This window comes from Oryctolagus cuniculus, chromosome 3, assembly GCF_964237555.1.
Source record: "Oryctolagus cuniculus chromosome 3, mOryCun1.1, whole genome shotgun sequence".
Lineage (NCBI taxonomy): Eukaryota > Metazoa > Chordata > Mammalia > Lagomorpha > Leporidae > Oryctolagus > Oryctolagus cuniculus.
The window spans coordinates 54,463,161-54,478,892 of NC_091434.1; the positions used below are offsets into that span (position 1 = coordinate 54,463,161).

Sequence of the window (15,732 nt, forward strand, 5' to 3'; positions counted from 1 at the left end):
TATATTTCTTCTTATATTTTTTCTTTTTTTTAATTTTTTTTTTTTGACAGGCAGAGTGGACAGTGAGAAAGAGAGACAGAGAGAAAGGTCTTCCTTTTTGCCGTTGGTTCACCCTCCAATGGCCGCCGCGGCCAGCGCACCGCGCTGATCCGATGGCAGGAGCCAGGTACTTATCCTGGTCTCCCATGGGGTGCAGGGCCCAAGGACTTGGGCCATCCTCCACTGCACTCCCTGGCCACAGCAGAGAGCTGGCCTGGAAGAGGGGCAACCGGGACAGAATCCAGCGCCCCAACCGGGACTAGAACCTGGTGTGCCGGCGCCGCAAGGCAGAGAATTAGCCTAGTGAGCCACGGCGCCAGCCTTATATTGTTTTAAAGAATAAGTACTTGATAGGGAAATATACAAAAATCTTATTTCCTTTTTTATTTTTTTCACAATTTTTAAAATATTTTGCCATATCACTTCAAGTGTAGACATTATATACATACACAAATATGACATTGTTTAGAAACATAAGTATTACTATCAAGCATTGAGGAATTTTTGACAATGGTCATAATGTGGGGAAAGAAGAGCATATTGTCACGTACATAGTGTGATTCAGTAAAGCAATGTTTATAATCAAATGATATGATAACCACACAATTTTTACTTTCTATATATTAACTACCACAAATAAGAAAAAAGTGTGATACTTGTCTCTTTGGATTTAACTTACTTCGCTGAACATAATGATCTTCAGTTCCATCCATTTTTGTTGAAAATGTTAGGATTTCATTCTTTTCTAAGGCTGAGTAATATTCCATCACATACACATATATGTGGAATCTGCTATGTGTGCTCTACTATTATTCCTCTCTGATAACACAAAACTATCCGGATTATGAGGGCAGGACACAGATTTAATTTTATCATAATTATTGTACTTAGCCAAGTGATTGGTAGATGCTTTAGAGTTTATTGACTGGATAATAAATGACTGAAACAGTGCAAATGGCTGAATTGAAGCAGAACACTAGGAAGATGAGCTGAAATCGAAACACACTTCATTCCTCAGAACTCCCCTCCCACCCCCACTCCAGTCCAACGTTGGAAATCACTATGAGAAGTTAACGTTTAAAATGTAATAAATAAACCACAACAGTGCTTTCTTCCTCCTCTTGTCTTTGGAAGTGTCGAGAAACCCCGCTCATTACAGACCACACTCTACTGCCTGCAGTAGGGGCCATCAGCATCAATGAGGAGGCATGGCAGAGACTAAAGATGTTCTGGGGCAGAGTGAATACTTCTTTCCTTTCAGGTCTTCTTTTACTCTCCAAAGGACCAACTCCATGCAAGCTTTTTCTTTTTCACTAGTATTGTGACCATCATCCTGAATGATTCTCTGCAGGTAGTCAGCCACTAGACTCTCAAGGGATCTTTTGTGAGGCAGGCCTCGCCGATGAGGAAACATAACTGCTGTGTCCACAACACAAGTGTGAATTAGCTTAAGAGCATACAGACTTTATTCAAAGCTATGTCCAATGAGTATGGTATCCGCACTAAACAAGTTCAGCAAGACGGCTTGCACATCACGGATGGAGGTTCTAATGTTCCTCAAGTCATCTTCCTCCACACCAGAAAACTTAGTGTTATAGTCAATGATTTCTTCATCAGGTTTCACAAATGTATCACAGACCATCTGGAAGCTGGAGTCAACCACTGTCACTCAAGTAAGTTCCAAGCCTTTGACTGTATAGCTCATCTCACAATTTACTGCAAACATGCCATAGTTACCATCAGCTGGTGGGATTTTGACTGAAGTCTTCACAAAACCCTCTAGGTTTTCTTTTTGGTCATGAACATGAAGCTTGGACTCCTGACACCCAGGGGATCCAAGAACTGCTCCACTACAGCTATATCGAGATTCTAAGCCTTCAAGGACTTTATGACTTCGTACTTGGCCAAAGTGGTAGTAACATTCTTCTACCCTACTGTGTTTGCCTGAGGGAGTCACGTCATAGATTTTCCCACATCGACAACAGATCTTCTTAGAAGCATCGTTTACAGAAGTTTTTGTCACGCATGGATTTAAAAGAATACATCCAGGTTTGTCAGGGTTGGGCCGAGAGTAGTTATTTTCATGTAACTGTTCTTCAGTTAGAAGGTAGTTTTTAAGATGTCTGTACAGAGTAACTCCTGTGAGCACATTTTTCTTCTCACTCTTTTGAAACCCAGTTGTCTCACTGTTATGGCTTCCAGACACAACTTGCTTTCTTAGCTTCTTCAGAGTATTCACTGCCATGTTCACATACATATTTCTACTGCCACGTCTTTCATATATAGCTTTTTCTTCTGTTTAGCCTTGTTAAGAGCCTCATCCTTTGTCTGACAAACGTCCAGATACCTTTCCACAAAGAGACTGACATAGCGCTGACTTACTTCATCAGGGACTTTAGAGGAGCACTCGGATGTCATTGAAGTCCGCTTCTGATGAGCCACTGTGTATTTCGGCGTCTCCACAGGAAAAGCAGCAATGCTTCTCACAGGAATATCTGATTTGCGTGTTTTTCCAGGTGGATTTTCCTTTGAAAGAGCAACGTCCAGCAGAATGCTGTTTGATGTGAAGGAATTTTCTTTCCTCTGAGTCTGGGAGGCTGGACAGGCAAACGCACTCTTTTTGTGTTCTGAAGTGGCAGCAACAAAGGCCTGTCCACTCTTCCTGATATGTGTGCTCTACAATAAAAACCAAATCTAATATAAAAAAAAGGCGGCAGCTGAGGTGGAGGCTGACGAGGAGGCGGATCCCCCGGCTGCAGGCTTGCCAAGGCCCCAGGTCCTGGAGCAGAGGGACCCAGATCCCACGTGAATGCAAATGCCTCAGCGGGGGCCCGCTGCTGCTGTCCTACTCCCTGCAGGACCTGCTGGCCAGGGACACGGTGCAGGTGGAGCTCGTCCCAGAGAAGAAGGGCCTCTTCCTGAAGCTTGTGTGGAGTACGAGGTTTCCAGCCAGCGCTTCCAGGCCTCCGTGTACAGACGGTACAATGACTTTGTGGTCTTCCGCGAGGTGCTGCTGCACAAGTTCCCGTACCGCCTGGTGCCTGCCCTGCCACCCAAGAGGATGCTGGGAGCCGACAGGGAGTGCATCGAGGGCTGCCGGAGGGCCCTGAAGCGCTTCCTCAACCTGGTGGCCCAGCACCCGCCGCTCTGCGAGGACGGCCTCCCGCAGCTCTTCCTGTGCTTCAGCGGCCCTGATGTGCCCTGTTCAGTGCCTTGGAGACGAGTTCATGAGCTGTGAGCTGGCGGCCAGGGCCGAGGACTTCCTCCCGGCTGACGTCCATGCTCAGTTTGCCGTCAGCCGGGAGCTCATCCGGAACATCTACAACAGCTTCCACAAGCTCCGAGACCGGGCCGAGCAGATGGCGGCCCGTGCCGAGGACAACACCGCCAACCTCCTCATCTTCGGGAAGGAGCTGAGTGCCTTAGGGTCTGACACCACGCCGCTGCCCTCCTGGGCCGCCCTGCACAGCAGCACGTGGGGCTCCCTGAAGCAGGCGCTGACGGGGCTGTCTGTGGAGTTTACACTGCTCGCCGACGGGGCTGCACTGCAGGGCGAGCAGGAAGAGAATGATGTGGTGGAGAAATTAAACTTTTTCCTGGACTTGCTGCAGTCCTTTAAGGACCTGTGCGAGCGGCACGAGAAGGGCGTGCTGCACAAGCACCTGCGGGCGCTGCACAAGTACAGCCTGATGAAGAGGCAGATGATGAGCGCCACGGTGCAAAGCCGGGAGCCCGATGCCGTGGAGCAGCTGGAATCCCGCATCGTGGAACAACAGAGCGCCAACCAGACCATGGAGCTGAGGAACTACTTCTCCCTGTACTGCCTGCACCAGGAGACGCAGCTGGTGCACGTCTACCTGCCCCTACCTCCCACATTCTCAGAGCCTTCGTGAACTCCCAGATCCAGGGCCACAAGGAGATGAGCAAAGTGTGGAACGAGCTGGAGCCCAAGCTGAGCTGCCTCTTTGCCGGGCCACACAGTACCACTGCCGCCACCGCCGGGGGTCCCGCAGGCCAGCTGTGCCCTCACTAGTGCCCGAGACCCCGGCCAGCTCCTGCGGCCTCACTAAAGCCTCTTTCCACACACACACACACACACACACACACACACACAACAGCTTTCCAATGTGAGCATCCACAAGAGGCTGGAATCTGGAGATGGAGTGGGAAACTGAGCTGAATCATTCCAATATGGACTTGGGTTTCTTAATCCATGTCTTGACTGCAAGGTCAAATACCCACCCAAAGCCAATTTTTGAGCCTATTTTTTTTTTTTTGAATAATCATCACATCTTTTCCTTCTGAACTAGTTATCATTATCTTCCTGGATATTTTGTATTCTTACTGCCATCTACTTTTCTCTGTGTGATTCAATTACAGATAGAAATCACATTGATGATCCTTATTTCATTACTTTGCCTACCTTTTTGTGGACATGAAGTACTGATAACTTTTGAGTTTTTGTTGTGTTTCATCTTGTTTAAAAATAATTTTTCAAAGGAGGATTTATCAAAGCAGAGACAGTAAATCATCAACATTTTTACAAATGTTAAAAAGAATTTCTCTTTAAATTTTAAACAAACCAAGAAAATAATTTTAAATATCTAATGATTTTCGTCCTAGGTTTATGACTGTATTTCTTTCAGCATCAAACTATGCACTGGGCGTCTTTAATTCTTAACAAAAACTCTAGTGTCTCAAATTACTCTTAGGAATTTCAGTCTTGATTTCTATTTTTTTTTTTTTTTGACAGGCAGAGTGGACAGTGAGAGAGAGACAGACAGAGAGAAAGGTCTTCATTTTGCCATTGGTTCACCCTCCAATGGCCGCCGCTGCTGGCGTGCTGCAGCCGGCTCACCGCGCTGATCCGAAGCCAGGAGCCAGGTGCTTCTCCTGGTCTCCCATGGGGTGCAGGGCCCAAGCACTTGAGCCATCCTCCACTGCACTCCCCGGCCACAGCAGAGAGCTGGCCTGGAAGAGGGGCAACCAGGACAGAATCCGGAGCCACAACCGGGACTAGAACCTGGTGTGCCAGCGCCGCAGGCGGAGGATTAGCCTATTGAGCCACAGCGCCAGCCTGATTTCTAATTTTCTAAGTGGAGACACATACTATAAACAAACACATAACATATTAATTGTTACAAATGTCAAATAGTGGTTTCCCAAAATCACTATTGAAATAATTTGACAATAAGACAAATGCTTATTCAATATTTTTAATGGAGATTCTTACTTTGATAGTCTCTTGGGAATAACTAAAGGGGAGAGGCCAAGGTTATGATCTTTAAGAAGCTTTTAAAGTTACAATTTGATTATGATTGTGCAATATCATAATATAACACTTTGGTACTGGTGTACATAGAAAAGGGTGGGTTTTGAATAAAGAGTTTAGAAAAAATACTAGAGAGAAAACAATCATAATATTACTAATTGAAAGGCTTAATTTTAATAATCTGACTATTTCAAAATTTGTATGAGTGAAGTTGAACATCTTCTGGTTTCCTTATGGGTTACTGGGGACCACTGCATGGCCTGAATTCTGCTGACGGCATGCTTGGCCAGCTTGCATAGGTGACTGATCAAGTTATGTTAACAATGGCAATGGTCAGTTGACCTGTATGGCAAAGCAGCTAAGGAAGTGCTGTGGGATCCAGTAAACAGCAAGCAGGACATTTGCCCCAGTTAATACTTTGTCTCCCTCAAGGTTCCTCGACATTGTGTTTGTTCTCCTGCAGTGAATCTTCCTTTTCACCACCAGAGAATTAGACAGGCTGAGGAGGGGAAGTGCGCCACCTGCCACTCACCTCCCTGAATCCAGGGGACAATCAGACACAGTGGGGAGTCGAGTCGAAGCACGATCTCACTTTATTGTAAAAGGGAGGTATTTATAAAGCTGTGGTACAGAGCGGATGTGGGCAAGGGGTGGGGTGATGTGCTGCAAAAGGGTTTTAGCCAATCCTGTTATACCACCTCAGTGATCCTTAGGCAAAAGGGTGCCCTGGGGCTAGGTTGTTTACTGCCAGGGATTTGAAACTTAGACAGGTCTTCAAACCAGGTTTAGGAAGTTCCTCTAGGCCTCTCTGGATTCAGCCACCCCCACATTCTCCTAATCCTAGCTTCAAAGCAATCAGGGATTTCTGGTGGTTATTGGGTTTTTTAACCATGACAACCAAGACCATGCTAAGCAAAGAAAATGTTTTATTAGGGCAAAGAATTGCCAGGAGCAGCCTCAGAGGAAAAGGAGCTTGGGGCTCATGTGTAGGGCTGGGGTTTTATAGGGAGCTGTGTCAAGGGAAGTGGGAGATAGGTAGGAGATGGGTTGGAGCAGCTGAACAAAGGGATGTGGGATGCGGGCAGGAGCACTTAGAGAGGATAGCAGATACCATGAGATAGGGTGTCCCTGAGATGGAGAGTATACGGGGCTGCCTGATTTATAGCTGGGGACCTGACAGGGACCGGGAGGCACAGGATGGTTCCCTGATCTGCAGCTGGGACAAATTGTTGGAACAGTGAAACTCTCCAGGAGCATGGCACCTCTGTTTTTTTTTTTTTTTTTTTTTTTTTGTCCTGATGCCATGAAAGAGTGGGAGAGATGTCTCAGACCCATGTGGATTCAGGACTCTCACACTAGTAAACACTGGAAACCAGCTCCCACATTGTTTCCTGTTTCACTGTGTTCAAACTCCCTCATCATAAAGTCCTGTTTTCACAAAACTGCACATCTTTCATTTTAGTCAATTACATCACTGTTGATAATAAATACTTGGAGTAACCAGACATCTGAGCATCTGCTTCTGCCTCTGGTAGTAGATGGAGTGTCCCCTGGTTTTCCCACATTAAAATCGTCACCTGAGTCTGCTCCCTTATTCTACATGATGCTGTCCTTCTTTCTGGTTCACCTGACACTCTGCAGAACTGGATACAGCAGCTGTTTATAGCCTTTGCCTGTATTTTGGCTGAACTATGATCTTTTTAGTCTTTGTTAGCGGAATATTAAGATTTTGACTATAATGTAAATTTTTTAAATTTGTTATCTCAAGACTAGTAAAATATTAAGTTCAAAAAAGCTTAATAATCTGACACTCAATGAAACGGTTCTTTCAGGAAATACCAGAAATGAGTAGTAATGTTATTTGTCATACTTCTCATCCTGGGCAAGAATTTCCTAAAAAACAAAACAGAAAAAACTAAAGGCATGACTACATTAAATCCACGTGGTTGTATTGATGAAGATAGCGGGAAGCTAATAGTTATGTTAATGTAGACAATAAGCTGTGTAGGTAGACTGTAAATAGTTCCAATGATTGTATGATTGTATTACTGTCTTATGGAGAAAACCTAGGAAGTTGCACTGGAAGTGGGAAGAGTGAGCTTCAATTTTAATAAAGGTATTATAGAAGACCTTACTGAAAACACAAGTGAGACACATAGGAGGAAGGTGATTGCTTCCCTCTGGTGAATTACCTTCACAAAACTGCTAAGGCAATCTGTGATTGCTGTGGTCCTCTTAGATAGCTGTAATGCCACGTGGGTACTTCAATTCAAATAATAGAAACTCTCTGGTTTTGCTATATAGTCCCTACATTTTGAAATGGTAATTTAAAACTTGATATTTAAACTGTCAGACAGTAAATAGCTGTCCACAAATCTGATAATGCCTCCATTTACTCTTGGTTTGGATATTATTTCAGACTTACAGTCTATTTTCTTTAAAGGAGAAAAAAAAAAGAAAGCACTTAACACTCTTATAAGAACTCCAGTTCTTTTGAAAAATTTGAAAAAAATTGTGGTCTTATTAAGTTCACTTATTGTCATTCCAATTATTTTGTCTATGAATTTTGAAGTAGGCTTTTTTTTTCCTTCATTTTTGGACTAGTACAGGAACATGTTCTTTTACTACAAGAGCAATATTTCTTACTTTGAAGCAGAAAAATGATAAAAATTTTCTTTCTGTTTTCTAGTTTAATAAAAACAGGAGGAACTTCTGTACACAGATTTATAACATTTTCACAAATAAAAAATTTTGAACACGATTCTGCAATAACTATTTTCCTACAGTAAAATTTCTGGTTTTCATAACACATTTTCTACATATTCAACAATGTGGCCCCATAATTCCAGGGTCCATGATTCAGATTTGGTTTGGGATTAATAGTTGTAGGTCAAGAATGTCAACATTTTCTTTGCTGCATTCTAAACTAAGAATGAATAGTTAATGATAATAAGATGCATACTATATGGAACAGTAATAACAGTGGATGTTGTGGTACTGCCAGGTAAACTGTTGCTTGGGATACCCACATCCCATATCAGAGTGTCTGGGTTGAGGCCAAGCTACTTTTTGCTTTCCATCTAGCTTCCGGTTCAGTGCCAGGGAAGCAGTGTATCATGGCCCAAATACTTGGGCTACTTCCACCCATGTGGGAGCAGGAGATGGAGTTCCTGGCTTCTGGCTTCAGTATGGCCCTGCCCTAGCTGTTGCAGTCAATTGGGGAGTTAACTTGTGGATGAACAATTCCTTTTTCTCTGTTGCTCTTTCAAATTTAAAACTCTAAATAAGAGAGAGAGAGAGGAAAGGTTTAAAATGTAATAGGAATTGGGCTTTCCATTAGTAACTTTTTTATAGTAAGCTTTTACTTAATAAATATAAATTTCATAAGTATAGCTTTTGGATTATAGTGGTTCTTCCCCCCATACTCGTCTGCCGACCCCCAAGCCATCCCACCTCCTACTCCCTCTCCCATTCCATTTTTCATTAAAATTCATTTTTAATTATTGTTATATACAGAAGATCAACAATGTAATAAGTGAAGATTTCAACAGTTTGCACCCACACAAACTCACAAAATATAAAGTACTGTTTGAAGACTAGTTTTACTGTTAATTGGCATAGTACAACACATTAAGGACAGAGGTCCTACATGGGGAGCAAGTGTACAGTGACTCCTGTTATTGATTTAACAACTGACACTGTTAGTCATGACATCAGTGATTAACAGAGGCTGTTGTCATGAGCTGACAAGGTTATGGAAGCATCTAGAGTTCAAAAACTCGCACATTATTTAGACATGGCCATAATCAAAATGGAAGTTCTCTCCTCTCTTCAGAGAAACATACCTCCTTCTTTGATGGCCCCTTCTTTCCACTGGGATTTCACTTACAGAGCTCTTTCATATAGATGATATTTTGCCACAGTGTCTTGGCTTTCCATGCCTGAAATGGTGTCATGGGCTTTTTAGCCAGATCCAAATGCCTTAAGGGCTGATTCTAAGGTCAGAGTGCTATTTAGGGCATTTGTCATTCTATGAGTCTGCTGTGTGTCCTGCTTCCCATGTTGGATTGTTCTTTCCTTTATAATTCTATCAATTATTACTAGCAGACACTTGGTTTGATTTATGTGATCCTTTTGACACTTACTCCTATCTTCATGATAAGTTATGAACTTAAACTGATCACTTTAACTAATAAGATGGCATTTGTACCTGCCAATTAATGGATTTGGAGTCCCATAGCAAGTTTTTAGCTTTCTCCTTACAGGTAAGTCAGAGGGAACATGTGCCGAACTGTACATCTACTCCCTCTATGATTCCACTCTTACTTTTAACAGGAATAATTTTCAATTGGATTTAAACACCCAAGAATAATTCTGTATTAAGTAAAGAGTTAAACCAATGATATTGACTAGAAAAAGAAAACACTAAAAAGAATAAAATAGTAAGCTATTCCTCGACAATTAGGACAAGGGCTGATCAAGTCATTGCTTCTCATAGTGGCAGTTTCATTTCTACAGGTTTCTTTTAGGTGCTCTGTTAGTTGTCACAGATCAGGGAGAACATATGATATTTGTCCATTCATTTGGGACTGGCTTATTTCACTCAGCATGATGTTTTCCAAATTCCTCCATTTTGCTGCAAATGACCGGATTTCATTTTTTTTTCCTGCTGTGTACTATTCTATAGAGTACATATCCCATAATTTCTTTATCCAGACTTCTGTTGATGGGCATTTGGTTGATTCCAGGTCTTAGCTATTGTGAATTGAGCTTAAATAAACATTGAGGTGCAGATAGCTCTTTTTTGTCAATTTAATTTCCCTTGAGTAAATTCTGAGGAGTGGGATGGATGAGTCATATGGTAGGGCTATATTCAGGTTTCTGAGGAATCTCCAAACTGTCTTCCATAGTGGCTTTACCAGTTTGCATTCTTAACAACAGTGGATTAGTGTGCCTTCTTCCCCACATCTTTGCCAGCATCTGTTGTTGGTTGATTTCTGTATGTAAGACATTCTAACTGGGGTGAGGTGAAACCTCACTGTGATCCTAAACATTTTTCATGTGTCTGTTGGATTCCCTCTTGAAAAATATCTGTTCATAGCCGGCGCCGTGGCTCAATAGGCTAATCCTCCACCTTGCGGCGCCGGCACACCGGGTTCTAGTCCCGGTCGGGGCGCCGGATTCTGTCCCGGTTGCCCCTCTTCCAGGCCAGCTCTCTGCTATGGCCAGGGAGTGCAGTGGAGGATGGCCCAGGTGCTTGGGCCCTGCACCCCATGGGAGACCAGGAAAAGCACCTGGCTCCTGGCTCCTGCCAGGATCAGCGCGGTGCGCCGGCTGCAGCGGCGGCCATTGGAGGGTGAACCAACGGCAAAGGAAGACCTTTCTCTCTCTGTCTCTCTCTCTCACTGTCCACTCTGCCTGTCAAAAAAAAAAAAAAAAATATATCTGTTCAGGTCCTTGACCCATCTCTTAAGTGGGTTGTTTGTTTTGTTGTTGTGGAGTTTCTTGATCTCTTTGTAGATTCTGATTATTAATCCCTTATCAGTTGCATAATTTGCAAATATTTTCTCCCATTTTTTCAGTTGTCTCTTCAATTTTCTGACTGTTTCTTTTGCAGTAGAGAGACATCAACTTGATGCAACCAAGTTGTTAAATTTGGCTTTGACTGCCTGTGCCTCCAGAGTCTTTTCCAAGAAGTCTTTGCCTGTGCCAATATCTTTTCAGGGTGTCTTCAATGTTCTCTAATAATTTGATGGTGTCACGTCATAGATTTAGATCTTTAATCTATGTTGATTGGATTTTTGTGTAAGGTGTAAGGTAGGGATCTTGCTTCATACTTCTGCATATGGAAATCCAGTTTTCCCAGCCCCATTTGTTAAATAGAATGTCTTTCCTCCAGGAACTGGTTTTAGATCCTTGATCAAATATAAGTTGGTTATAGATGTCTGAATTGATTTTTGGTGTTTCTGTTCTGTTCCATTGGTCTATCCATCTGTATTTGTATCAGTACCAGGCTCTTTTGATTATAACTTCCCTATAGTCTGTCTTGAAATCTGATGCTTCTGGCTCTGTTTTTTTTTTTTTTTTTTTTTTTTTTTTTTTTTTTTTTTTTGTATAGTATCGCTGTAGCTACTCAGGTTCTCCTGAGTTTCCACATGAATTTCAGCATCATTTTTTCCAGATATGAGAAGAATGTCTTTGATATTTTGATTGGTATCACCTAGACTCTGTAAATTGCTTCTGGAAGAATGGACATTTTGATGATATTGATTCTTCCAATCCATAAATGTGGAAGATTTTTCCATTTTTTGGTATCCTCTTGTATTTCTATTTAGAGTTTTGTAATTCTCATCATAGAGATCTTTGACGTCCTTGGTTAAGTTTATTCAAAGATATTTGTTTTTTTTTTTAGCTACCGTGAATGGGATTGATCTTAGAAGTTCTTTCTCAACCATGGTATTGCCTGTGTATTAAAAGGCTGTTGATTTTTGTGTATTGATTTTATATCCTACTGCTTCACCAAACTCCTCTCTGAGTTCCAATAATCTCTCAGTGGAGTCCTTTGGATCCCCTAAATAAAGAATCATATCATCTACAAATAGAGATAGTTTGACTTCTTCTTTCCCTATTTGTATCCCTTTGATTTTTTTTTTGCCTGATGGCTCTGGCTAAAACTTCTAGGACTACATTGAATAGCAGTGGTGAGAGTGGGCATCCCTGTCTGGTACCAGATCTCAGTGGAAATGTTCCAACTTTTCTCCATTCAATATGATGCTGGCCGTGGATTTGTCATAAACTGCCTTAATTTTGTTGAGAAATGCTCCTTCTTTACCCAGCTTGCTTAGAGTTTTCATCATGAAAGGGTGTCGTATTTTATCAAATGCTTTCTATGCATCTATGGAAATAAACATATGATTTTTCTTCTGCAGTTTGTTAATGTGATGTTTCACATTGATTGATTTGTGATTTGTTGAACCATCCCTTCATACCAGGTGTAGATCCCACTTGGTCTGGGTGGATGATCTTTCTGATGTATTGTTGGATTCTATTGGCCAGAATTTTATTTTATTTTTATCAGGGAAATTGGACTGTAATTCTCTTTCTCTGCTGCATCTTTTTCAGATTTAGGAATTAAGGTAATGCTGGCTTTGTAGAAATAATTTGGGAGGATTCCCTCTCTTTTAAATTGTTTTTTAATATCTTGAGAAGAATTGGAGTTAGTTCTTCTTGAAATGTCTGATAGAATTCAGCAGTGAATGCATCGTGTCCCAGGCTTTTCTTTATTGGGAGGGCCTTTATTATTGATCCTGTCTCTGTCTTGGTTATGGGTCTGTTTAGGTTTTCTATGTCTTCATGGTTCAATTTATCTAGGTTTTATGTGTCCAGGAATCTATTAATTCCTGATAGATTTCCCTGTTTGCTGGCATACAACTTTTTGCAGTAATTTTTGATCTCTTTATTTCTGTGGTGTCTTGTTACATTCCATTTTTTATCTCTAATTTATTGATTTGGGTTTTCTCTCTCCTTTTTTGGTTAGTTGGGCCTATGGTTTGTCTATTTTTATTTTTTCAAAAAAACAGGTCTTCATTTTCTGATCTTTTGTAATGTTGTTTTGGATTCAATTTTGTTGATTTATCCTCCAATTTTAAATATTTCTTTTCTCCTACTGGTTTTGGGTTTGGTTTGCTATAGTTTTTCTAGATCCTTAAGGTGCATTGATAGCTTATTTATTTGGTGCCTTTCTGATTTCTTGATGTAGGCACCTATTGCTATAAACTTTCCTCTTAACACTGCTTTTGCTGTATCCCATAAGTTTTGATATGTTGTGTTGTTATCTTCATTTACTTCCAGAAATTTTTTGATTTTTCTTTTGATTTCTTCTATGACCCACTGTTCATTCAGGAGCATGTTATTCAGTCTCTATGCGTTTACATATGCTCTAGAGTTTCCTGAGTTGCTGATTTCCAGCTTCATCACATTATGTTCAAGAAGATACATGATATGATTTAATTTTTTAAAATTTGCTAAGACTTGCTATATGCTAGAGAACATTCAATGCACTGCTGAGAAGAATGTATATTCTGCTACTGTAGGATGAAAAGTTTTGTAGATATCTGTTAGGTGCATTTGCTCTGTAATGTCTATTAAATCCTCTGTTTCCTTGTTGATTTTCTTTCTGGTTGATCTGTCCATTGTTGAAAGTGGAGTATTGAAGTAACCCTATACTATTGTATTGGAGTCTAAGTCTCCCTTTAAATCCCTTAATATAGCTTTTAAATAGCCAGGTGCTCTGTAATTAGGTGCATTTACATTTATGATAGTTACATCTTCCTGTTGAATTGATCCCTTAATCATTATATAGTGCCCCTCTTTGTCTCTCTTAACAGTTTTTGTGTTAAAGTTTATTTTGTCTGATATTAAGAAGGCTATGCCAGCTTTTTTTGGTTTCTGTTGACATGGAATATCTTTTCCAACCTATCTCTTTCAGTCAGCATGCAACTTTGAAAGATGTATTTCTTGTCAGCAGCAAATAGGTGGGCTTTGTTTTTAATCCATTCAGACAGTCTGTGCCTTTTAACTGCAGAGTTGAGGCCATTTACATTCATTGTGATTATTGATAAGTAGTGATTTTGCCCTGCCATTTTTCCATAGATATTTCTAATTTATACTTTGAACTTCCTTTGATTTTTTTACTGAGAGATTTTCTTCCTTTACCTTCTTTTGTATTGAGGATTACGTTTCTTTGTTTCTATGTGTAACACATCTAAGCATCTTTTGTATGGTTGGACGAGAGGTGACAAATTCTTTCAATTTCTGTTTGCTATGAAAAGTCTTTATTTCAACTCCATTCACAAATGAGAGCTTTACTGGGTTTATTATTCTGGAATGACAATATTTTTTTCTCTTAGGACTTGGGCTATATCTCACCATTCTCTCCTGCAGGGTTTCCGATGAGATGTCTGCTGTGAGTCTAATTGGAGATCCTCTGAACATAATCTGGTATTTCTCTGTTGCACATTTTAGAATCTTCTGTTTATATTTCACTGTGGTGAGTTTGATTACAATTTGTCATGGCAAGGATCTTTACTGGTCATGTCTATTGGGAGTTCTATGTGCTTCCTGTACTTGGATGTCTCTTTCTCCAAACCTGGCAAGTTTTCTGCTATTATCTCACTAAAAAAGTCTTCTAATCCTTTCTCTCTCTCCATGCCTTAAGGAGCTCCTAGAACCCAAATTTGTTGGTTTTTTTAGAGTATCCTGTAGATTCCTAGCAGTGTTTTTTAGATTTCTAATTTCCTCTTCTTGTCGTTGGTTTGACTGTATACTTTCCTGTGCTTTGTCTTCTAAGTCCGATATTCTTTCTTCTGCTTCACTGGTTCTGTTTTTAAGGCTCTCAACTGCATTTTTTGTTTGTGCTAGTGAATTCTTCATTTCATTTCGATTTCAATATCTCAATTTCATGTTCTATTGAATTCTTAATTTCATTTTGATTCCTCCTTAAGAGTTCAATTTCTTTCTTTCTTTTTTTTTTTTTGACAGGCAGAGTTAGACAGTGAGAGAGAGAGAGAAAGAGAGAAAGGTCTTCCTTTTTCCATTGTTTCACCCCCCAAGTGGCTGCTATGGCTGGCAAATTGCAGCCAGCATGCTGTGCCTATCTGAGCCGGGAGCCAGGTGCTTCCTGCTGGTCTCCCATGAGGGTGCAGGGCTCAAGGACCTGGGCCATCCTCCACTGCACTCCAGAGCTCAACTGGAAGAGGAGCAACTGGGACAGAATCCGGCGCCCCAACTGGGACTAGAACTTGGGGTGCTGGCACCGCAAGTGGAGGATTAGCCTAGTGAGCTGTGGCGCTGGCCTAACAGTTCAGTTTCATGAGAGAGGTTTTCTTTCATGTCCTGCATCAATTTCAGTAGTTCGTGCATTTGCTTTTGATTACTTCTATGTTATCTTATGATCAATTTTTTGAGTTCTATTTTTTGCATTTTTTTTATCTCACTGTCTTCATAATCTAGTATTGAAGTGTCATGTTCTTTTGAGAGTATCATGTAGTCTTCCTTATTGTTATTTCTTGTATTGTTGCATTTGTTGTTTGGCATTTGTGGAGATACCCATTGGTTTCTTCTTCTTCTTCTTCTTTTTCCTGCTGTGGTGGCTTTTATCATTTTACTATGACTCTGTAGATAAGTGGACTGCCCTCTTTCAATGAATCTCTATAGGCTTGTATTGGTTGTGGCCAGAGAGCTCTGTTCTGTTCTCCAGGGTTAAGGGCGTGCCTAAGGTGACACACCCAGGTTTCCTGTGGTAAATTTCTCTCTCTTTTTTAATCAGAAGGGAAGTATATTCTGCTCAGCTGAACTCTTTTCCTTCATGGAGACCTGTGCCTGAGTGCTAGCCCCAGTGGGTATACTATTTGTCTGCTCTG

General features: G+C 41.2%; 1 pseudogene; it reads left to right on the forward strand.

The window, feature by feature from the left end:
- The first annotated feature begins 2,450 nt into the window (after positions 1–2,450).
- On the forward strand, positions 2,451–4,188 carry LOC100352917 (sorting nexin-8 pseudogene; annotated as a pseudogene).
- The last annotated feature ends 11,544 nt before the right edge of the window (positions 4,189–15,732 follow it).